The 24068-nt window shown below is 30.9% G+C and overlaps 1 protein-coding gene across 12 annotated transcripts in view; it reads right to left on the bottom strand.

The window, feature by feature from the left end:
* The window catches only part of LOC124952367 (putative polypeptide N-acetylgalactosaminyltransferase 9), a 176885-nt gene that overhangs the window by 90245 nt on the left and 62572 nt on the right, over nucleotides 1-24068 (bottom strand). Inside the window, exon 1 of one of the 12 annotated variants that reach the window (XM_047502116.1) lies at nucleotides 3250-3300. The exons of 10 other annotated variants lie outside the window; for them this stretch is intronic. The gene's annotated coding sequence lies outside the window, so the exon portion shown is untranslated. Of the gene's footprint in view, nucleotides 1-3249; nucleotides 3301-24068 lie in introns of those variants that run through there. One more of the 12 variants, XM_047502118.1, reaches the window with a different exon arrangement.

Raw genomic sequence — 24068 nt, 5'->3', positions numbered from 1 at the left:
ATTCAATTTTTATTTATTCACGTACGTAATTAGAGCAAAACCTGTCTGTACCAGTTAGTTATTATCAATCTCAGACATTTATTTTATTAAAATTTATAGCTGACAATTAGCCGTACTACATCGAACTGTAGGGGTTCTAAAATGTTAAGCTAAGGAGAGACTTTTAAATTAACTTTCTCACTAATGCCAGGTTTAAATTATTGGAAATTGAATTGAATCCCTTCCACAATAATAAACTTCTAGAAAGAGTTAAAGGAAGATAAAGTGACGAAAGAGTAAAAACATTTAAATAGAAAAAAAAAAAAAAAGAAGAAGAAAGGAAAAAAGAAAACGTAGAACCATTCGGAATAGTTTGGACGATCGGGAATAGTTTTCAATCAAATTCTACGGTCAGTCGAATATTTAAATTCGTTTTCAACGTGAACGATTCTGCTTCTTCGTTTTTCACGTTTCCACGCTTGGACGTAGACGCGAACTTACCCATTCATCTGTGTGAGGAGAAAAGCACATACTTATATACATATATACATACACACACAAATGCGTAGGGGGGGGAAAACGCATGGCTATCGACTGGCATTTTACTTTTAGGAAGATGCCACATGGACCGGACAGCTGCCGATACTGCGTGACGTTTTGATTTATTTTCTATACATATAGAAACTTTAACAAAATTTTGTTATAAGATTTTACAATTTTGTAGGATCGATCCATTTGAAAAAAAAAAAAGAACTCCTGATATTACAACTTTTAAATATACATATGTAATATTTGAGACTGAAATAAACTAAAATTACTTCGCATGTACGTAATTTATAAAAAAAAAAAAAAAAATTATGGGTGTTTAAAAAAAAAAGAAAAGAAATTTTTGAAAAAATATAATGCGATTAATCTTTCAAAAAAAAAAAAAGAAAAGAACTCATGGAATTTCGAGAATAGCAAGAAAATGAATTTTCAAAATTTAAAAAGGACAATTTTTCAAACGAATGACGAGCCCCACGTTGTGATCGATGATCTAATATCAATGAGAAACGTTTGGAATAATTTTTTTTTTCTTTTATGTGATAATCTACGACTGAATATAACGATCCGACAAAAACGTCCGACCAATCGAATGTAGCATCGGATTCTGCTAGAGCATAATATGAGCTCATGCTACGAACTTAACAAAAATGGCCATTCGAAATCTTGGATGAAAAGTTCTCCACTATCCATTCTATTCAAAATACCTCGATCCATCCGATTATCATCTTTTTCGCTCTTTTCAAAGTGGTTTAAACGGAGTTTCGTTTCGCAACTATGTGAAACTGCGAAAATGGATAGAAAATTGGTTTGCTCCGAAAACCGAGATATATTTCAAACGAGGAATCCAGAAATTACCGCAACATATGGTGAAGAATATATAATTAAATTGGTATTAGGTATATGGAGAGAAAGAAAGAAAGAAAAAAGAAAAAAAATCGATCTCTCTTCCATATTTCGACGAAATCGTAGGAACTTATGGATCAATCGAATAACAAAAAGAAAATATCGAACGAATATATTTAACTTTACCAACAATTTATAACTGACGTTTCGTCTTCTTTTCAATGAGAGGGAAAAGAAAAAAAAAAAAAGAAAAAAAAAAAGAAAAAGAAAAGAAGATGAAGAAGAAGAGGAGAAGGAGAAGGAAGAAATAGAGTGGCATGTTTGATATCTTGTTACGACATTTCCGGCGTAAGATATTTGTAAAGGACTTCACGTTCGACGGTAAGGGATCATTTTTCAAAAATTTCATTCAGGATTTCGGCTTGAATTTTGGCCAAGGTACCATTCGAACTAGGGAAGGGAGAAACGCAAACTCGTACATTATTTCGTTCCGTTACGGATCGGAATTAAAACGCGTGGGCATTTTTTCATTGCCACGAAAAGAAATGTAAATTAATTTTTTTCTCCGTCTTCAAAATCACGTCAATTCAATCTCCCTGATTTTTTTTACTCCCCCCCCCCCCCCCCCCATTGGAATACCTAACGTAGATTCAAACTTACGCGTACCTAGATTCCTTTTATTCAAAAAAAAAAAAAAAAAAAAAAAAAAAAAAAAAAAAAAAACTATATTTAACATTTAAACCGAATGAAAAATGTACTTTTTTTCTTTTTCTTTCTTTGAATATTCGTTACTACGTTCAGAAAGAATTAGCTTCATTAAATTTTTCCATTCTTCATTTTTCACGTAATTTTCTACAAGCGACTTTTGTTCGTAATACGATGATCAATCAATGGATTAAAACGTTATAACTACTTTTCGAACACAACTACTACAAAGAAAGTCTTATGGAATTAACTATAACAAAAAAAGATTCGTTCGTTATAAATTCTGATAGAAATAAAATATTCCAATTATATTTTGTTCCGCGCATATTATAACATTTTTTACGAATGTGCTAAATTTTTGTTTTCTGCCTCCGGTGTCAAACCCAGCTGAACCAAATTTTGCGCCCAATTTATTTATATAAAGCAAAAAGTGCTATTTAAAATTTCAAAATGATCATCTTTAAATTTTCAAAATAACAATTCATTCTATTAAAAATACTTTTATGTCAAAAGTTAATGAAAAGGAAAAAGGTAAAAAAAAGGAAAAAAAAAAACAAAAAAAAAAACAAAAAAAAAACAAAAAGTAAACCTGATTGCATCGAAATATCAGATAAATTTAACGACATAATATAAAGTCTCTTTAAATTAATGAGAAAAACAAAATTTAACAAGATCCATCCGTGCTATTCGCCCTATATTGAAATATACTTTTCCTATTTTAATATATATATATATATATATATATATATATATATATATATATATATATATTTTTTTTTTCGAACGAGCTTTAACATCCCATAGATCTGTTCCTTTTCACTGGAGGAGAGAAAAAAAAAAAAAAGAAAACAAAAAAGAAAAAGCGAAGAAATAAAAAAAAAAAGAAAAAAGAAAAAAAAAAGAAAAGAAAAGGGAACAGATAAAGTCTAACACCGAACGGACGATGCGAAGATTCGAAAGTTGCTGCTGCGAGTAGAAAAAGATGGAGGAAAAGCGAGGAAGGGGATTGAAAAGATCGGCCAACGTCGAAAGACTTTTGCCACGTAATCTTACCGTTATTCATAGCCTCGGTATTACCGAACTTCCTAAGTAGGATTACTGGCAAGGACTGGCAATCCTCTCTTCCACCCTTCTTTTTCTTTCACTACTACAACTACTACTACTATTGCTACTTACTACTACTACTTCTTCTTCTTCATCTTCCATAACCGCACTTTCCCCAAGGAATCGCAGAAAAACCACGCGAGGAAGTTCTGAAAAAAAATCCTTATATCTCACTTTCTTTAGAATTTTTAACTTGGAATGCAAGAACGAAAACACATTTCTTCGTTGAATCATTCCGAAGGAAATCTTGGCTGGTGATTCTTGCCCTTCTACTTCGTAAGAAAAGAAAAGAAAAGAAAAAGGAAGAGAAAAAAACAAAAAAAAAAAAAAAAAAAAAAAAAAAAAAAAAAAAAAAAAAGAAGTAAAAGAAAAAAGAAAAGAAAAAAATAAAATCCATAACGTAAACGTCATATATTATTGTCCTTGTTACGATATTAAAATCTTCTTAAACATTCAATATCAATCGAATCGTCAAACATCACCATACGTAATAACGGTGAATAAATTATTCCTAACGTCGATTGATTGTTCCTATAAATCTTTTTCATTAACGAGAAGAAATATTTTCAAATGCACAAACATAAACACGAAACTCTATCATTAAAATTTATTAGAAGTATTAATTAGCTTTTTAGGGAAAGACAACAAGTAGATCGGAAAAACAATAAATCGGTGAAAATAACCTTTACCTCGTAATACTCGATTTTCGTAATAAATTTGGATATTTTCGAGAGTAGAAACAAATAATTAGTATTTCCAGGGTCTCAAAACGGACGAAAACCAATAACCGTTAACGTGTTCGCCGACTAATTAGCATTCCGTCGACGAGCACGAATCGACGAAGCGAAAAGGAGATACTGTCGAAAATGCATACACGTGTATGGTATATATATATATATATATATATGCACTTGGTAGCCTTGCTCACGAGGTCAACCACATTTTGTGTATTCTCGTGATTAAGGAATGTAGACTTTTGCGATTGCAAGCTGACGAAAATTCGATACAGCTCTCTCCCCTTCGATGATTTATTCATCCCCTTTATTTAGACATTTAAATTTAATCTATTAATTCTTTAATAAAAGTCAAGTGATCATCTATTCTCTAACAATTTTTTTTTTCCATTTATATATAATCCTAAAGTTTTTTCAATTTGATTAATATTTCATAATATTCTACTAGTATAAAATTTAATCAGACAAAAGCATTATGTAATAAATCTGACTCATCGTTGATGAAAAAGAAAAATCTTATTACGTTCGACCTTGACATATTTAATTCATCGTTTGATTTATTTAATTTTTATTGGATAAAAAAAAAAAGAAAAAAGAAAAAAAAAGAAGAAGAAGAAGAAAGAGAAAGAAGAAAAAAGATTTGTTTTATGAAAAGTTCCGTACGTTCCGTAATTGAACATTAAGAATTTGGTCGAACAAGTTATGACTAAATAAGACTGGACTTCTTAGAAACACCTAGGTTAGCTTTTTATCTGTGGCAAACTCGTTTACCGAGCCTAAACCGTGCCTCCAGGCATCCAGGCAGAAAAGAATGCGCATCCGGCCGAAGGTCATCAAGATCTTCAAGAAGAGGAGGAGAAAGAAAAAGTGGGAGAGAGATAGAAAGAAAGAGGGAGAAAGAGAAAGAGAAAGAGAGAGAGAGAGAGAGAAAGAGAGAGAGAGAGAGAAAGAGAGAGAGAGAAAGAGAAAAAGAAAGACAGAGAAAAGAGGGGAGAGTGGAAGAAAGAAGAGAAAGAGAGAACGAACTAAGCTAACCAGTGCTAACGGTCGTACTAGCGTCAGGTATTCATTAAACGGTGACTTTATCCTTTTATATCAGCAGGAGACACTTTAAATGGAATTTACTCTAACGTGGTAATTGAACTAAAATAAAATTAGTAGTGCTGATCGTCTACCGATTTAATTAACGGCTGAACATTATTTGAGAAACTCAGAAATGTAGATCGCAATTGAATATGTTGACGGTCGAGTGCTATTCACTATTTGCGGTATATTTTCTTCCGTGGCCTGGAATTAAACTAATTAGCTTGCGAAACAATGCTAAACATATAAATAATTCGGATATGAACGGATAAAAAGTCTTTCAAAAGAAACGATAGACGCTGTCGAATATTTGATAGTGGTAGAGGAAAATAAAAAAAAAAAAAGAAAAAAAAAAAAAAAAAAAAAAAAAATAAATAAATAAAATGGACATACGTGCAATGATAATAGTCGCAATGACAAAGCTCGTCAACAAAGATCTTAACAATGATAAAAATAATGATAAAAATTAACAAAAGGATGAATGAAAATATAATGTTATATGAAAAAGTACTTGTCTTGAAAAAGATGGAAAAAGAAGAAGAAAATAAAAAGAGAGGAAAAGAAAGAAAGTTTAAATAATTTCTTCTTGATTTCTCTCTCTCTCTCTCTTTTTTTCTCTCGATCGTTCTTTGTGGTTAACCACAAAATTGGATAAAGAAGGAATAATGGAAAAGAAGCAGTAGGGAAGATAGAAAAGTACAAGTTCTTCCAACAAATCCATTCGTAGTAAGAGAAAATAAGCAATGGCTGAGACGTCTCGTTGAACGCGTGAGCTGAGAAAATCTCTTCGGCTTGAGACAGAGAGAAAGAGAGAAATAGATAGATAGATAGATAGAGAGAGAGAGAGAGAGCACTAACTTCTCAACGTATACCCTCGAGTTACCCGTGTTAAGTATGTACGTGGCTACTTGCCAATCATAAATGGCACAGAAAAGGAAACTATCTCTTTTAAGCTCTTCTTTTTCCGTTTCATCGATTTCGTAGGAGTTGAAATTTCCATTTCGAATGCATCACGTGAAAATCCTTTGAATAATATTATCAAAGAACGAATGGTTCGAATATAACCAATAATTAGAACATTCTCTTTTCGTTATAATAACGACGAATATTTTAATCTCCCTTTTCTGCGATTTAAAACAAAATAAAAAAAAAAAAAAAGAAAAAAGAAAAAAGAAAGAAAGAAAAAAAGAAAGAAAAAGAAAAAGAAAAAAAAAAGAAGACAAATAAATCAACGAACGTTGAACGTTTCGGATACAAAGAAAAATAGAAGCTACAATCAAAAGCTTTTGCTTGTGTTTTAATTAGATTAAATCTAATTAAAGGTTCTCTTGCTCTCTCTCTTTCTTTCTTTCTCTCTCTCTCTCTCTCTCTCTTTCTCTCTTTCGTTCCTTAGGGATAAAACAAAGACTTCGGAAAAGGTACTCTTCATCTTCTATGCGAAAATACGAAGCGTTTTACACCAATACGTCTTTACCTCGACATTAAATAGATCAAGATCGAGAAGATGGTAGAAACAGAAAAAGAGAGAGAGAGAGAGAGAGAGAGAGAGAGAGAGAGAGAGAGATAAAGAAAGAACAAAGTTTAGGGTGAAAGTTCAAAGAAACAACGATGATGATAACGATCTCAACAATTCAACGGTGTTCTTATATACCGATATATTCGCCTTAAACGAGATTAATTCGATCCGTGAGAAAGCCATCCATCAGCCGGGAACGAGCAAACGTCAGGTTAGGCTTCCTCAAACATCAACACAATGGCAACACGGTACGGAGCCAAAGCCGACATGGTCCCTCCCTCCTATTTTCCAGTTTACAGAAAAGGACGAAAGAAGGAACAGAAAGAGCGAAGAGAAAAAGTCAAAGGATAACTTGGGATGTCATCGTTATTGATACATTGTATCAACTCAACGGATTATTTTATCTGAAGCATGAAATTAATTTCATTGTTACTTGATAATAATGTATTTTTTGTTTGTTTGTTTGTTTGTTTATTTCCTGAACACATAGAACATTTATATGTCAAATATCAAATGTTAGAATAAAAAAATCAAATATTAAATGTTTAGAATAAAAAATATGTATATTCATTTTTTTTTCACCTTTGATTAACAAATACGTTCTATTCGTCGATTATTATTTTTATTTTCAATATTATTAATTAATATTATTAAGTTAAAAATCACTCGATCGAAATTTCGTTCTCTCTTTTTGTGGAACTACTATATATACTATATTTAAATTTTTATGATTATCATTTTATTATCATTATTATATTTTAATAGTAATAGTAATAGTAATAATAGTAGATAAATGTATTGCTATTGCATAAATATTATATTATAATTATTTTATATACATGCAAAAGATTTTCTATTATTAATTGATAAATACTATTTTATAAATATATATATATGTATATTTATACTATATATATATATATATATCATTACAATTATTATACACATAATTTGTGTATACAATTATTATACACGAATTATGTGTATAATAATTGTAATGATATATATCAATGATATATATAAAAATTGTAATGATATAATTCCTATTACGAAATATTATATAGTAAACCACTTTTCTAAACTATAAATCAACTAATAAAAAGTATAAAGATGCTCTGATTATTATGAAATATCTATTTGTCCATTCAATTATACGATTCCCAAGTCACGCATCCTCTTGAGAGAAGTAAACTAAAACCAACATGCAACATCAACTTTTCCTCTTTCTTATTAAATAGAAGAAAAATAAAAAAGAAAAAAAGAGAGAGAGAGAGAAAAAAAAATCATGTATTATGAAATCAGAAACAAATATTTATACTCCTTGTAGACACGAAGGGCTTATCTTAACGAAGATATACAACGATTTCGCTAAAATTCATTAGACGATCCTTCAAATAAACACTAGTCGGAACAGCTAGTGTAGTCGTTTATCAAGTTGGGAACCTTAAGAAGGTGATCTAGGATGCTGCTGCTTTTTGGTCGGAGCAAAGGACCCTTCGGCGAAAGGGAGTGCCGTGAAAAACGATGTACTTGTCAGGGCACCGCCTAGCCTAATCGATAAAGTTAGCCTCCCGTAAACCGCCGTCTCTTGGACAAAGCAAAACTTTCCTACATACGTACATGTGTACGGTGATTTATCTATATACGTGTATATAAGAATAATAGCATGTGCATGGTTGTGTGCTTATGCGTGGAATCGAGACAGCGAAGTGGAAATTTTCTAGAATGTCGGAATGTTCAGAGATGGATAGTAAAAAGATGAAAGAAGAGAGAGGAGGGGAGAAAAAAAAAGAGAAAGAAAAAGGAAAGGAGAAAATATTCCTAGCAAAGGACCATGAAAACGTTCTCCTGGTAGCCGGAAGGATCTTCTCGAAATACAATACCGAAATGTACATTGTTAAAGAGAAAAATAGGCAAGGGAGATAACGTTAGAAGACCAAAGTCCAATGTGTGCTCTCTTTCTCTCTCTCTCTCTCTCTCTCTCTCTCTTTCTCTCTCTCTCTCTCTCTCTCTCTCTCCCTCTCTCTCTCCAAAAAAAAAAGAAAAAAAACACAAGGGAAATAGAATGAGAGAGAAGGAGAGATAGACAGTAAAGGAGGAAGAAGGAGAGAGAGAGAAGGCAAGAGGAAGAGAAAGAGAGGGAATGGAAGAGTCAGAGGAAGAGAGGGAATGGAAGAGTCAGAGGAAGAGAGATGGCTGTTGATATTCTCTTCGACGATTTTAACTTTTACGCGTTTATTTTAACTTCCATTCTACTTTTTTCTTCTTTCATCCCGAAAAAAATCTTCTCTATATCTCAAGTTTCTTTCACAAACTACCTAAACATTTTGAAATTATGGTAAACATTCTTTGATGACAATCGTTCCACTTCTTTTTTTTTGTGATTATAGTAGATTAAAAAAGAATATACATAATAAACGTTTCGTTACAAGACTTTACGACTCATTTCAAGAGGTATACATTTTCTAAACGCTTTAGAATATTTCTGGTTGGGCAGAAATGATAATTTAAAAATCAAAAAAGAGAAAGAAAGAAAGAAAAAGATAAAAAAAAGTTTATATTAACAATTTTATTAAACATTTAGAGTCATTGAATTTTTCTTTCTCTATGTTACTTCGTATATTTAAAATTAATTAAAAAGAAAAAAAAAAAAAAAAAGAAAAAAAAAGGGAAAAGAAAAAGAAAAGAAAAAGAAAAGAAAAAAGGAAAAAAAAAGTAAACATCATTTTTAAATGCAGTTGAATATAGAGTAAGAGTATCATAAAACAATTACGGAAAAACTATTGCCACGTTATGAGAATGTAAATTTTAATGTGCATAATATGACAGCTATATTTGTTTTAACCGTATTATACGATAGTCCCGTATTTTAAATATTTTTTACTATTCAAACAGACATCGTTTTCCATCAAAAAGAATAAATTTAAAAATTCATTTCGGTAAATTGCTCTTTTTTCTTTTTATTTTTTTTTTCTTTTTTTTTTTTTTTTTTTTTTTCCTTTATTTTTTGCAGAAAATCAAGATAGTCATTAATTTTGCGTTGTTGGAAAAACGAATTCATTTCCGGTCTCATCCTTTTTATTCGCATTATTTCATTTCCTAGATTTAAATCGAACATATGAAACTCCTCGTAAGTAAGTACATACGATGTCAGCTCGAACAACTTGGGGGATGGGGGATGGTGAATGGGGGATGACGGTGAGGAAGAAAAAGGATGAAAATCAACCAACCCCGAACGTCCGTTGTGGTCCTTCGGTCGATGCAAATTTTCTTGAAAATAAGATTCAAACCATCTAGGGAGTAAACGAAACTATCAAGGGAGTACAAGGAAATACGAGACGTATTTTTATACAATGTAATTTCTTCATCCGAATACGAATTGACTTCGTTTCCTATACCAAATGTTATTTAATAAACTTAAAATAATGAATGCATAAAGTATATATATATATATATTAGTAAATAAATAGGTATATTACTAGTAACACATGCTATATATTTCATGTTACATGAATCAGCGTTTTACGAGTTGCATATAAATTTAGATCATGCATACATTTGCAAGAATATATTTGTGAAAGATAAATTTTTAATCGTCTTAGAATCTCCCTCCCCCCCCCCCCCTCTCTCTCTCTCTCTTTCACGAATGAACAAACGAATAAAGAAACAAACTTTCTATAAAATAAATATTTTATTGAAATACTAAATTAAATAATAATAATGAAGTTGGATAATCGAGTTGTATAGATCACCTGTATATAAAGAACCTTTGGATATAAAGATCTGAACACAAGTAACAATTTATTATACTTATTCGCATTATATAAGGGAAGGGTAAAGATGATATAATAGTTTACTATATACAAAACATAATAAATTTCTTCTGTTTCTTTAACGATGAATATTAAGTTTACTTATTTATCTTCTTCTAAAGAAAATTATCTCTAAAGAAATGAATTTCAAGCGATAGAAACAGACAAAGTTACAAATATTTCGACTGTATATAAAACAAAAGATACAAAGAAAGAAAGAGATGGATTTAGTAGAGATGAGAGGAAAAGCGAGTGAAAAGGCGTGTGCTAAAGCCGACGATGCTGTAGAAAGAAGAGAGAGGGAGAAAAGCAGAGAGTAAAAGGCCAGGAGCAAGCCAGCAGAGCGAGTTAATTAAGACTCAAGCGACCCTTTCGTTGTTGTACGACCCTTCTCTTCGCACGCACACATAAATACACATACATGCGCACATAGACACAGATACACACAAAGTGACGGATACTGTCACTCCTCTCTACCTCTGAGTATCAACTTTCACTGGACAACCATGAATTTTTTCCCCTCGGCCTACATTTCCTTTTTCTTTTTCTTTTATTTTTTTTCTCGCTTCTTCAGTTTGTGGTCAACCAACCACAATGCTCGATTCGAAGCATTCAAAGGGTGAAACGAACGAACGAACACGAACGGACGAACGAACGAATGGAACGCGTTTATACGTCAGAAATAAATTGTCTGACGTATACGTGTGCCACGAACGAAACCATAATTCACCACTTTTCAAAAGGAATTATTAAGTAATTGCAATTCTATAATTAATATTGATAAGAATATCGTTATCTAAATATCTATCGTTGTTTCCACGTATAAGAAATTGTCCCAAATATTACGTTATAAACACGTATCGGCCAATTGAAAAATAATAAAATATAAACATACTTGCAATCTTTTTTTATTCCATATAAGTTTAAAAAGGATCACGATATATCTATCAAGATATGAAATTAAATTAATAGCTTATTCGGTGTAATACGATAATTCAAAACGTTCGTTCGATTCATTTTGTTTCAATGAAGGAAAAAAAAATAATAATAATAAAAAAAGAAAAAAAAGAAGAAAAGTAAAACAAAAAAAAAATAGAAAAATAAAAAAAAAAAAAAAAAAACGAAGAATCATAATATAGTACTTCCGAATAAAGTTGAATCGAACCTAGAATTTCTAGTAGCTAAATAAATATGAGAGCGAAATGGGGAAATAGAGAAGAGACGGAGAAGCTCTGTCAACTAGAAGTAACCTTTCGTAGAAACAGCAGTAGCTAGTAGTGGCCGGCTGGCTAACACAATCGAAAAGACGTGAGTTTACCCGTGTACGCTTCCTTTCTCTGGTTGAACTTCGACCGGTATTATTGCAGCCACAAACATAATCTCCGAACATCAAATATTAGCGAACATGATGGATACGTCTTTCTCCCTTCCCTTCCCTTTTCTATTCTTTATCTTGAATATACGTTGAATCGATAAGAGTTAAGAAAGTATTTCAAATGAATATATAGTTAAAAACAAATTCAATAAGATATTTCTTACAATAAGATCGAAATATTTCCTGGTCGTGAATGATATTTACATCGAAGCACGCTCTCGCACGAGACCATAACGGTGCCAAGTAATTAACCACATGACGTTTAAGGGATGGTTAGAAGCAAGGTGAAAGACCTCCTTGAGGCGCCAACAAACACGACTGGTTAACACGCGAAACAAAAATCAACGATGCTCGTTCTAGAGTGCATCTTGTTCCTGTATCTAGGTTTCCTTCTTCTTTTTGTTTTTATTCATTTTTCCCCTTTTATCGTTCATTACTACGTTCCTTTATTTAATACCTTAAATATCTTCTTGTTAATATTATCGAGCGCCGATCAATAATTTTATTTATTCGTAATTTCGCTTAACTTAACCGCGCGTACAATCTCGTTCTCGTTTAAAATATGAGAAAAAGAAAAAAAACAAAAAAAGAAAAAAAAAAGAAAAAAAAAGAAGTTACCTTAAACATTTGCATCGTTTATAGCGATCGATCAGACCTTATTGAACATCTATTTGAAACTGTGTAAAAACGTTAAGAAAAAAAACGATAAGTAAAAGTCAATTTTAGAACGACTGGGGAACATTACCTGCCCGTCGTTAGTACTTTCAAAACGTAAAAAGAATCGCCATTAAAATGCTAATTTTATGAGCGAGTCGTTGCGAGGTCGAGTATTTTTCGCTAACGTTGGCCTATGAAAGAAATTGCTCAAAGGTAAACCGTACGAACGAACTGTGCGTTTCTGTTGGAAGTACGGTATGAAACAAAAAGAGAATAGAGAAAAGTGTAAAGTTACTGCATAAATATTTGGACATATACCGGCAACCATTCGATACTTATCTCAGACAAGATGAGCAATGAACTTAAGAGAGAATATCAGACATCATAAATTTTGTCGTGTACATCGACAAATATTTATCCAATATGAAAAATAGATGTGTATAGTGTTTATATCGTATTATTTAAATAACGTTGTATAATTGAAAATAAATGTGCATTTTGTTTTACATTGTATTATTCAAACGACAATACAAATTTGAATTAAACAAACGATGTATTATCTCATTTACAAGAAATAATAATATGCGCGAAACGTCACAAAATAATTTATTCATTGCCCTTCCCCGCATCCCCCTCATCCTCGTAAACATCAGACTGATATAAAAATAACATTAATATGTAAAATACGATTCTGTTCTAATTTATTTAAGTCGATGATTTTAAAATGAGTAAATAAAATCGAGTAAGATGCAACGTGTATATCGTTTTAATGAATTTCATTTGTAATTCAACGTTCGCATTAATGAATTCGTAAAAATAAATTTATGGTATTAGAGATATCATATAAATCGATCGGACCAACTTTAACCAACGTTTTATTAATCTTAAGGATGATCACGGACCTTGGCAAACATCTTATAAACGTGTCGTTCTTTCGGTGCCACGCGAATAGCGCGATATTACGTAAGATTTATGCGTGCAGTTAAGTAGACGACACGAGCCGGAAACTCCTCTCGCGGACTCCTTTGAGACACACGAGAAACTTTGCTTTTATCTTCGTGGAAAGTTCGTAACGTGAAGGAGATGAGTGGGAGGGAAGGGGAGAGGAAGGCGACGATGGTGGCAGTATAGAGAGATTGGGGGAGGAGGGGAGTAAGGGTGCAATAAATTTTGTCGAATGAAGTCGGTCGCGACGTTAACGACCATTTTGGAATCGAATTAAGGCTTCGTCGTCTCGTTGGATCGTTACTTTTCGTCGTGCAAGAAATAGCAAAAAAAAAAAAGAAAAAAAAAAAAAAGAAAACAAAAAAATCAAAATGAAAGCGATCGTCTTTCGTAACGTAATATCTTCATATAATTTTTGTTTTTTATTTTATTCTTTTTTTTTTTTATTTTTTTATTTTTATTTTTTTTTTATTTTTTCCTTATTTTTCTTTTATTTTAATAATTTCTTCTTTACTATTTAAAATGTACTCTTTAATTTACTCTTTAAAATGTAACACATTTTATCTGCTCGAATTTATTCGTGGATGACTAATGTTCGTCCGATAAAATGAACAGATTTTGTTTTATTTTAATCATAATTAATAACATATAATAGATATATCTAAATATATAATTACGTATAATACGACAAATGAATAAATAAAAAAATATGAGATATAATTTTTAAATAATTTTTCATATCGAAGAATCGATAGATTGATCAAAGAACGAAACGAATTTAACGATTAACACTAAAGCTTGAAGAAATCATTATCTCTTGGCCAAGAAATGGTTTTTCTTACAAGCATATTACCTAATGTTGGATTCTTAGTCACTACCTAATCTCTGAACAGTTGAAGGTGCTGCTTAACTTAATTTCATGCTTGCCAGATAACGGCAACCTCGTAGGCACTTATATTCTCGAGAGTCGTTCATGAAATCGGACTAATCGTTCACGGATTAGCGCAATTTCTCGTTCTTCGTTTCTTTCGCTTTGTCGTCCGATTAGGCAATTTCTTAACTCTCTTGGAGAGAAAAAAAAAAAAAAAAAAGAAAAAAAGACAAAAATAAAGGTGACTATAGCCTTCTCGCGACTGCTCACGATATTTAAACTTTCTCTCTCGTATTTCATCGAGATGCTATGATAATTTGCATGCCTTGTCTCCAACACGAATAACTCGCGGACAAATAATTCTTATTTTTAATGAGGAAATACGGTATGTCAAAACGATGTCGAAGAAAGGAAAAAAAAAAAAAAAAAGAAAGGAAATACTATTTCTGTCTGCTTCAATTACACATAAGAGCTTTTCAAAAAAATTCTATTCTCTTACAAAATGAAGCAGTTATGAAAAAAAAAAATTTTTATTTTAATTTATAAAAATTGTTTTTTTCCTTTCCTTTTTTTATTTTTTCTCTTAACTTTTTATTTTTCTTTTTTTCTTTTAAGCAAAATTTGCATAAAGAAAAAGAAAACTGGAAAACTTAAGCTTCTCATAGAAATTAATTTTTTCGATCGAAAATAATCCTCCTACATTTAATCGAAGAAAATCTCGCTTTGAGAAATCCTTTAATAATGTTCGATCACCGATCGAATAAAAATCGAATCGTGATATGTCTTGATCCAATTAGAGAAAGAAAATTATAGTTTAAAGAAAAACGCGTTTAATACTTAACGATTACTTGCAAACGATCGCACAGTAATAAAAACAATTAAAAAAAAAAAAAAGAAAAAAAAAAGAAGAAGAAACTTTCAAAAGGAAATGCCAATTAATGTTATCGATCGAACGAGATAGATTTGTGAAGTTTCGAAAAACGATATTCATTTCCCAGAGTGATCTTTATAAAAATAATTGTAAAAAAAAAAAAAAAAAAAAAAAAAAAAAAAAAAAAAAAAAAAAAAAAAAAAAAAAAAAAAAAAAAAAAAAAAAAAAAAACAAAAGATAAAAAAGAAAGATTAAAAAAGGAAGATAAAAAAAAAAAGAAAACGTATTCAAAGGATGCAATCACTACCATTAATGACATCAACTCGAAATTGACCATACGTGTCTATACACCTACGTAATTAAGTGCACAGTTAAAAGAGTGACTCGTTTTATCGTGAAAGAAAGGGAGAATAAAAAAGTAAGAAGATAACAAAGGGGATGAAGGGACCGTGAATCAGATTCGATTAGCGCCGCTTGAAATACCTTCGAAATGGAATTAGTTGGCGAAAAGAGAAACTTGGAACGCGACTACCACCACTAACGATTACTACTACGGTAGAATACCAATCCCAACGCTCGTTTGCTCACAAAGTCCAAAAACGAATTCACAAGAGCTCGGGTCAGTTCTTTTCACCGAAAACGAGCGTTCCCAGCAATATGCTAACGACCTACAACAGTAAAAATTCACTACTTTCCGTGCGAATACATCTTAAGAATAGAGATAAAAGAAATACAGAGAGAGAGAGAGAGAGAGAGAGAGAAAGAGAGAGAAAAAAGAATGAAGAAAGAAAAGAATATTCGTAATGACAGATGACGAAAGAATTAAGCAAAATGACAGATGAACGATTTCCAAGACAATTATTTGACAATTATTTGACATCTGTGTGATTTATTTTCCAAATTTCATATTTCCCTCTCATTATTTCTTATCTTATTTATAATTTTCTTTTTTTCTCTTTTTCCTAAGTATAGACAAAATATCACTCTTGTCTTGAAAATTATTTCAATTCTATGAACGATTTTTAAGCGATATAAAAAGAATAAAAGATTGCGACGAATTAACCGTCGTATATTATATTGTTATGAGTTCTTTAACAGGCACGTTTCGTAATGATCTCTCCCTCTCTCTCTCTCTCTCTCTCTCTCTCTCTCTCTCTCTCTCTTTCTCTCTCAGAGAGAAACTCTCTCCGTTTATTCAATGATCCAAGACAAGTTTCCAAATTGTCGATGTCTTTAACGCCCACACATATATGTATACCTCTGAGCAAAAGGTAGCAGGATGCATTTTAGCACAGGTAAGTACTCTTGTTATCATCCCACTCTTTACTTTTCCACAAAATGAGAGAGAGAGAGAGAGAGAGAGAGAGAGAGAGAGAGAAAGAGAGAGGTCATCATGGGCACGCATGGGAGGAGGAGGAGGCGGAGGAAGAAGGTCTTTCTTGTTAATGGGAAAGTGTGTCATCGAAAGGTCAACGTTTACTCGTTGCTCATCGAGCGAAGATCGAATTCTCGCTGTTGACCTTTCTTCCACTTTTCTCTCTCGTCTTTCATAATTCTTGTTTCTTTTTTATTTTCTTTTTCTCCTTTTTTTTTTTTTTTTATTTTTTATTTTTTTTTCTCTCCTTCTTCTTTACTTTTTTCTTCCATTCAATTTACTTCTTTGTATTCTCTTTTATTTATCATTACCTATATATCTTTTTTCTTTTTTTTTTCTTTCCCCCCCCCCCACCCCTTCTCTTTTTAATTCATTTGATTAATTTCAAGAACAAATGTTTACATTTCCTATCGTTTCGAAACACCGTTGTATTTATTTGATAATTCATTTTCTATTATTAATCTTTGATTTAATATTTTAAATAGTAATACGTACGTATATGCATTCGCACATGTATGCCTTTCGAATTTTCGAAGCTATGTGTTTCGATCGGGCAAAGGAAAGTAATAATATAAACCGGTTAAATCGTTCACGCAACTCGATTCACTTCGAGATCAGTAGAGCAAAAGAATTACGCTCTCTGGGTCCACTATCCGTTTCGAATAACACCGAGGAAATCTGATTACCATTCGAATGAATGCCTGGAGTATCGATTCGAAAATGATAACGACGAGTAAAATCGTGACGAGAAAGCGGCTTCTAACGTTCTAGGATCGTTCATCGGATTCCTATGACTATCGCTATTCCCAAGAAAATCGATACGAGAAGAGAAAGTTAGTATGGATGATAAATCGATGATTAATCATCATAAGATGGGACGACCTACTTTAAACTATCACGCCTGAATGACGCTGAGAACGAATAATTCGATTAACGAGACTTTCGACGAGTAATAATCGTTTGTTAGTTATTGAACAGCTTAAAAAAAAAAAAAAAAAAAAAAAAAAAAAAAAAAAAAAAAGAAAAAATCGAATAAGAATCGTGCCAAAAAACAAAAAACAAAAAAAAAAAAAAAAAGAAGAAAAAGAAAAAGCTTCGCTCAATCAACGGCAGTTAACTGGCACTATTTCAAACATTCCTGCATAACAATTTTAATTATTTACATTACATATGTTTGATTTTTCAGTAATTTGAAAATATTTAAAAACTTTTAACGTATATTCCGCTATTTTGAAATCGATCCTATAGATCGAGCCTATGCATTTACAGGGCGCATAATAAAAAAAAAAAAAATATATATATATATATTTAGATTTGTATACGAAATATAAATATTCAAGGAGATTATATTTGTATCGCACATAATTTCGACGATTAACCTTAAAAAGAATGGTAAAAAAAATAGGAAAAGAAAAAAAGAAAAAAAAAAAAGAAAGAAAGAAAGAAAGAAAAGAAAAGAAAAGGAAAAGAAAACGAATAGAAACGTAAACGAAGATCTTCCAACGTAATTTTACTTTTGAAAATAATCCACTCGTGAAAACTGATCACGTAGCATGAGCTGACTAAACGTTCCTGAAGTTCTTCGAAAACAGCACTTCCTCCTTTATATGAAAGTACCTCCTCGTTTCGTTCGCGGATCCGGGATTAGAAAAAGAAGTCAAGTTAAATAAGTTGCCTCTCTAATGTAGATACGTTACATATATAACTGCATATACATAGAATACATAGAAAATATTTATTTATATATACATATATATATATATATATATATATATATATATATATATGTATATGTAGAAACCATTGAAGACTATACTGCAGACACTCGAACCTGATCGACCTTGGCCAATTGCCAGAATACGCGAGCTTCCACTATCATTGCTATCTTTCTCGCCTTCTCCACCCTCGTTTAATTTCTATTTTTCTATTTTTCTCATTTTCTCTCTCTCCCTCTCTCCCTCTCTCTCTCTCTCTCTCTCTCTTTCTTTCTCATCCCCTTTCTCTCTTCTATGCAGTTATGTATACGATATACAAAACAGAACATTAATAACGATTTGTCGATACCGAATTCCATCACGAATAAGCTAGTCCTTTTCTTTTTCAATCATTGTTACGTTCCATACCGTAATTAATACGTAATTTTACATTGTTTCAGATATTCGAGATATTTATCTAAATATCTAATTATTATGACATTATTTAAGTTAATTTCTTTATCGAAATATTCAAGAAAATAGTCAAGAAAATACATATAATGTTGATGGGAAATTTAAAACCAATAACATATATCTCTCTCTCTCTCTTTCTCTCTCTCTTTCATTAGACTTTGTTAGATTAATTTAGTATGTAAATATGTACATAAATAAAATCTACAGTAGATATTTCGAGTAACACGATTCATTCGTCAGTGGTATCAATCTAGAGAAATTTTCCCGATATACAGCCGTTTACATACGATGCAATTTGTTAACAATACGTTACATTAACATAAACTATTATTGTTAATTTAGCTACTTGCAATTATGATTGTTTCCCCAAAATCATTATATCGAAGCATAGTCAGTAAAATAAGCATTCAGATTCATGATTGATGATTAATTATAGATTGGAAACGAGAGGTAGTGAATTCAAACATCTAGCGTTAGTATATCAGTTCGTTCCCGTTATACGTATTACTTATCATTAATATATTCCCCATCATTATGTTTATCACAATCGCGTATAGTTCTGTTCAACATGGATTCATTAAACAGATATGCAATGAATCATACTGACTTTGTTAAACAAAAAAAAAAAAAGAGTCGTTTATTAATATCAAAAGAAAAAACATTATTATTCTGTCAAAGATTAAGATTTCGTTTTTGTAACATTTAAAAGATTAAAGAAGAAAAAAAAGTATATTTTTAATAAAAATAATGTCCAAGTATAAGTAAAAAGTATAACAATGAATTTTCATCAATATATGTTATATCTTTTATTTACAAAAAGTTATGAGAAGTATTTAATGAATAAAACGACGAAATAATCCATTATTAATCCATTGACCAGAGAGATTTTCAATATGCAAATACACGAATATATGGAATTTCTTTTAATGAAAAATATAATGATACGAGTGGAGGCGGAAAAATTTTTGAAAAATTAATAAATCGGAAAAAGAAGAACTCGAATATTCTTTTTTACTTTTGAAATCATCATGATGAATCGCTCGATTAACAGTTTAATAATGTACAATAATGTTTTTGTGAATACATTAATTTGTCGAGAAAAAATAATGAAAAAATAGATATAGAAAAAATAAAAAGAGGAAAAGAAAAAGAAACGGAACAAAATTTGACAAAAATATATAGCTTATTTTAGACACCGTAACGGTGGTTCGCTCGTTTAACGACGTACAAATACTTGTCCTCCACTACTATTCTTTTTTCCTTCATATAAAAGTCACAAAACATCCCCTTAATTAACCGAGCCGCAGAGACGCGTATCTCGAAATGCCGTTGCCCAATTTAAATGATCCACCACCGTTCCCGCAATCATCCTTCTTTTGCAAAAAAGGAAGAAAAAAAACGCTTCTTTCTCTAACATTGCGGTTACAGTTTCCGTTGCCGAGAAGATTCTGGGATAGAAAAAAAAAAAAAAAAAAAAAAAAAAAAAAAAAAAGAAAAAGAAAAAAGAAAGAAAAAGAAGAAAACAAAAAGAAAAAAGGAAAAGACTAGGGGAGAAAAAAAGAAAGAAAAGAGGAATCCTCGAATGGTGGAACAAACAACGAACCGCGGACGGGAAGCGACCGCACTATGCGGATAAAAATCCGCACGGTTGGCATCCTGGTAGTATGAGAGACAGGAAAACAGAATGAGGGAGAAGGAAAGGAAGAGATTTTTTTTGGATGGCTGCCAAAAATTTCGTCATGACGAAAACTCCGCAGTGAAACTCGAGTCGTTTTCAAAGGAAAACTTCGTTCCCCTCTTCCCCATACCCCTTTTCATGCAAAATAGTCTTCTTCTATTTCTTAAAAGAGAGAGAGAAAGAGAGAGAGAGAGAAAATATCGAGGAACATCGAGAAAAAAAGAAAAATCGTACGTTTCCGATTGCAACTGTCGGATTCGAAAAATAACCGATTTGAGAAAGATTTATTCGCGTTCTAAAAACAAAAGTTCGATCTGACTTACGATTTTATGGTCGATATACCCTCAACCTTGCGCACACCTTTTCTCTTACTACGCGTAATACGATTTCTCTTTGCTTTTATTTCTCATTAAACTTTTTATTTTATTTTATTTTATTTTATTTCTTTTTTTTCTTCTGCTTCTTTTTTCTTTTTTCAACGAGCACGAACAAGAAACGTGAAATATCGTAAAAAAGAAAAAAAAAAAAAACAAAAAGTGAAAAATTATCAATCTTTTTTCTAATATAATTTAATATAAATAATTCACAATGATAAATATATGAATATATATGAAATAAATGATCAATGATGTATACACACATTTATAAAGTTCTTTTTTATTAAAACGTGTTGTCGAGTATAACGAAATAAACGTATTGTCGAGTACTTGTATATATATATATATAAAGAGAGAAAGAGAGAGAGAGAGAGAGAGAGAGAGAGAGAGAGAGAGAGAGAGAGAGAGAGAGAGAGAGAAAAAAAATGTATAAATTAAATCTAGTTATGTGCGTTTTACATTTCGCAAAATCATGTAAAACCTGGTATGATCCAACAGATACGACAGAATTGGCATGTGCCGATGGTGTAATTTTATTGCAATTGCGGGAACGTACAAGACCCATAGATTACAACCACTTGATGTGGGAATTTTTGGTCCCATACAAGCATATTTTGTTCAAGCATTGGATCAATGAGTGGTCTGTTTCATAATGGTCAATGTGTTACACTAGAGACATGGAGAATTTTCGTCAGAGGAGAAATGATTCTCTCACTATTGCCAATTGATCGTGTTTCCCACACGAGTATAGTTATTCTTTCAACATTTTCAAACATTATAATTCAAATGAACAAATATATACAAATCTTCCATTTGTAGACGATACATATAAAAACACCATAGAATTGTAATCTAACAACAGTAAAGATTATTGATGGTATGATGATTGAAATGAAAATCTTTTAAAAAGATACAAAATAAAGAATAAGGATAAGGAGCAATTGCAACGTATAAATCTTTATCGCACATTTTTGATGTAACTCTTGTGTAAAAAAAAAAAAACCCCCCCCCGATGAGATGATACGAAATATAGTTCCTTTTTTAAAGTACCACATAATAAAAAAGATATATAACAAATTAATAAATAAAATATTTTAAATGGTACATTTTTGACAAATCCTTTTTTTATAACCACCGTTTATTTACATCCGTAAATATCTTCCCTGCGATATGATTGTTAACAAATGAACGAAACGTAACGGACAATAATACGTTTTCCATGTGGATTGATTCGTGGATTTGTCATTTGAAACGAGATCAATGTTATATATTTTTGGTTGTCCCGGTCCAAACAAATAATGGAAACGAGATATATATGTACGTACGTACACACTTTAGTGAAATATGATTTTAACGCTGTATCGAAATATGAGAAATTTTTTTTTTTTTTTTCTTTTTTCATGTAAAGCTACGCTTCGATATCCAATCATTATATCAATGTATATCATATTTCACGCATATCATATTTAATATACGTATAGTAAAGATTATTTTGATCAGATTAACTTTGCTCAAAAAATAAACTAAAACATATATACATATATATATATATATATATATATATATATATATATATATATATGAAATATTTCTTCATATATATATATATAAAGAAAATATTTCAAGTGAATTTCGTACATTTTAAAAATAAAATTATTTATTTATTCTTTCAAAATTTATAAGGAGATATAATATAATGTAATAGAATATGACGAATGATATAAAATTTTGTTACGATAAAAAGAAAAATAGGTTGTTAAAAATGTATAGAAATCTTTGGACACAGAGAGATCATGGCAAATACGATAAGTACTCAATTACGTTTATAACGAAAGCTACTTTACTATTATAGACGCTTAACCGAAGAATCTCATAAAATTTTTAACAAGAACCGATCTATTATCTCTCTCTCTCTCTCTCTCTCTCTCTCTCTCTCTCTCTCTCTTTCTCTCTTATATCGATGATATAAATATCACAATAATAGCTTATCGATACACGTATATCGAGATAAATAAATAAACATGTATATATGTACGTATGTATGTACGTATGTATGTATGTATGTATGTATGTATGTATGTATATATGTATGTATGTATGTATGTATGTATGTATGTATGTATGTATGTACGTATATATGTACACACACACACACACACACACACACATATATGTATATGTATATATATATGAGATTCATATATATACATATATATATATATATATGAATCTCATTTAACATGGTAGATGCCACTGTGCAAACTATTCAAAAAGCAATTTAAAATATAGAAATTCCCTGAATAAAAATATTAATGCACAAAAGAAATATTAATGTGTCAAAAAGAAAAAAAAAAAAAATGTAACAAAATAATATTTTCTCTTTTAAATACTCGTGATTTTTGTGACATTTCCTATGAACTAATTGGTATACATTGTTCGCAATTATAAAAACGTATAAGAAAATTATAAAAATGTATAATGGAATGACTAAATAAAACACATCCACTTATAAAGGAACACTGTGTAAATGTAAATCGTATAAAATAAAAAAAAGTCATATAGATACATATGTTCGTCTAATAATAAATATCGTATCCACCACGAGCACACACGTTATCGCATAAAATTTGTGCTTACTCAAGCGTCATAATTCATAACATTTATCAAATTACATAATTCGTCATGTAGTTCTTAAAACGTTACGTAACTCGTAGTTTGAGAAAAAAAAAAAGAGAAAACAGAAGCAGAAAACTAAAAAAAAAAAAAAGAAAAAGAAAAAAAACAAAAACAAAAAAGAAAAAAAAGAAGAAGAAGAAGAAGAAGAAAAAAAGAACTAAATCGATCGTGACCGAACCACGAAAATAACATTCGAATTTAATTTCCTTAAGAAAATAAACTTCCCAAGCTAACTTTAAAAATAGAGAGTAGTACTGTCGTGTATAATTCATCGTTGAAACTTTTTACGTTTTTCTCAATTTCCTTCGTAATTCGTACGATCATTCATGGAAAGATACGTTAGAAATTGTGATACGAAACGGAAGGAAAGGAATCGTAAATAGAAATGGGGAAAAAAAAAAACAGAAAAAAAGAAAAGGAAAGGAAAAAAAAAAAAGAAAGAGAGATAAATCGACGTTTAGATTCTCATCTTCTCTCTCGCCTCGAAACAAAGTCTTTCTCCAGAGTAAAGCTTTGAATCGTAAACCTACGAACCTAATTTAGCAACGTAATAAACTGGTAATGAAACACTATATATCTGTAAATATGTATGTATGTATGTATATACTACCATGTTGTTCAGTCACGTATCACGTCTTTTCGGAAATGAGTTCTAATTCGTGTCTTCTCCATTGGTGACTTCGTGACTCGTATGTATGTAAGTCTCGTCTCGAATGTAAGGCGCGAACGACGAAGAACATTGGAAAGGGACAA

The sequence above is a fragment of the Vespa velutina genome, chromosome 10, assembly GCF_912470025.1.
Source record: "Vespa velutina chromosome 10, iVesVel2.1, whole genome shotgun sequence".
Taxonomy (NCBI): Eukaryota; Metazoa; Arthropoda; class Insecta; order Hymenoptera; family Vespidae; genus Vespa; species Vespa velutina.
The sequence above is the reverse complement of the archived record's forward strand: the minus strand, read 5'-3'. Positions and strand labels throughout refer to the sequence as shown.